Source organism: Echinops telfairi, unplaced genomic scaffold (assembly GCF_000313985.2).
Source record: "Echinops telfairi isolate 266 unplaced genomic scaffold, ASM31398v2 ScPeMD7_23;HRSCAF=83, whole genome shotgun sequence".
In the NCBI taxonomy this organism is placed as follows: Eukaryota; Metazoa; Chordata; class Mammalia; order Afrosoricida; family Tenrecidae; genus Echinops; species Echinops telfairi.
Genome location: NW_022103920.1, coordinates 3,080,992 through 3,083,342, shown reverse-complemented (window position 1 = coordinate 3,083,342; position 2,351 = coordinate 3,080,992).

Below are 2,351 nucleotides of genomic sequence, written 5' to 3'. Positions count from 1 at the left end.
TCTATTTTTGAATCCAGCTTAAATCTCGGGCAGCTCCCTGTCAATGTACTGCTGCAACTGTCGTTAGGGAAAGACCTATTAACAGCCTCTGATATGTAGATGACACCACCTTGCCTGCTGAAGGGGAAAGGGACTTAAAGCCCTTGCTGATGAAGATCAAGGACTGCAGCCTTCAGCGTGGATGGCAACTCACTGTAAAGAAGACCCAAATCCCCAGAACTGGACCAATGGGTAACATCATGAGAAATGGAGGAAAGGTTGAAATTGCCAAGGATTTTGTCTAGCTTGTATCCACAATCGATGCTCATGGAAGCCGCCGCCAAGACATCAAATGATGCCTAGTATTGGGTTAATTTGTTGCACAAGACCCTTTTAAAGTGTGGCAAAGGAAGGATATTACTTTGAAGACTAAAGTGTGCCTGACCAAACTGTGAAATTTTCAGTTGCCTCGTGTTCATGTGAAAGTTGGGCATTCAATAAGGAAAACCAAAGAAGAAGTGATGCATTTGAACTACGGCGCTGGCAAAGACTATTCAAAGTACCAGGGGCTGCTCAAAGAACCCACAATTCTATCTTGGAAAAAGTATAGCCAGAATATTCCTTGGAGGGAAGGATGCTAAGAGTTTGCCTCATGTACTTCGGACAGGTTGCTGGGAGAGCCCAGTCCCTGGAGAAAGACATCGTGCTTGGTAAAGTGGAGGGGCAGCAACATGCAGGAAAGCCCTCCAGGAGATGGATGGACACAGCGCTGCAACCCTGGGCTCAAGCACAGGCACAGTGGGGAAGATGGAGCAGGACAGGAGAGCATTGCGTTCGGTGGTGCGTAGTGTTGCTGTGAGTTGGAAACGACTGGAAGGCACCTAGCAACACACAACAGCAAGTGACGTTGATCTCACCCATCTTTCTCGGTGAAAACCGGTCTCGCAGCGACGCTGGGTTCAACACATCAGCTGTTTAGATTTCTCATGATTCGCTTAGGTCTTGTCCATCATCACATTTCACTAGGGACCTAATTAGGCTGAAGATCTTGCCAAATTCTAGTTTTCTATTTTTTGGCACAATTAACCTAGTGCCGAAACAAGGTCTATTTTTCTTAAACAGCTCTTAGATTTATCACTGTGGCCCCCTCTTGACCAAAGTGTTTTCCCTTTTTTATTTCTTTGCTGATGTCATGTGTTTTTAGTCACGGTGAAATCAAGGATGATATTTTTTTGAGGAGATCAGGATTTAGATACAATTATATGGGACACAAGTGTCCCATGTGGACTTTCGTGGTAGGATCCGTAGGGCGAGGACTGTGTCAAGAGATTCACACAGCTAAACGGGTTCCTGACAGAGAGTTTCATGCAGTATAATTGGGATAACAGCTCCCCATGAAACTGGAGGGGCTGCTAATATCTGTGAATGGCATATGAGGGGTTTCCAAAAGTTCATGAAAAAATAGAAGCAAATTCTAGTGGAATTTATCATGAACTTTTTGAAGGCTGCCCTCTCCCATGCCCCACAAGTTATATGTGTGTAAACAACTCTGTGCTGTCAGCTACACCACATGATTTAATAGAAAATCTACAATAAGATATACTGATTCATTGTTTTATGTACTGTTATAATAATAGTATACGATAGTGTTCAGTATATTCTGAATGTTGAAAAGCATATTCCACTTTTCTACTTTTGGATAATGTACTTAGAATTAATGAAATGTAAATATTTACATACTTTATATTTTGGTTGAGTATATATTAAATATATGTCTGGGATATTTTCCCCTTTATTGTTGTTTAAATGTTAAGCATTTTCATTATTAATTCTGTCAACCATTTTATTTCAAATAATGATATAATTGTTAACTTCTTAAAGCTTGTTGTTTTTGTAAGCTACCATTGATGTTATCTTGTCATTAAAATTTTTTAATCTTTTAATTTTATGTTTAATCATTTAATTTCTATGAGATTAGTTTCAATATGAGCATCTCTCTCTCTCTCTCTCTCTCTTTTTCTTTCTCTCAAGGCCCTCTTGCCAAATGTGCAAACATCTTTCTGTAGGGTGTCGAAAAATAACATTTTGGAGGCAAAATGAAGTTTCTATTTTGATATCAAAAAAAGGAGGCCTGGTCAAAGTGGTCAACATTCACAGCAGAATGGGAAAGCTATTTGGAAAAGGAACTGACTGTCGTTGACAGGTCCATAGAAGGAAAGGGAGAAAGCAAAAAATCAGAGGCAAATTTGTTGGCAGTTTGATTAAAAAAATGATCCACATATAAAAATTAAATCAGCAGTCTCTGGAGATCTTTCCAGAAGCCACCAGTTCTGCATTGAGCTTGATGAGGTTGATCTGCGTCCCCAAGTGCC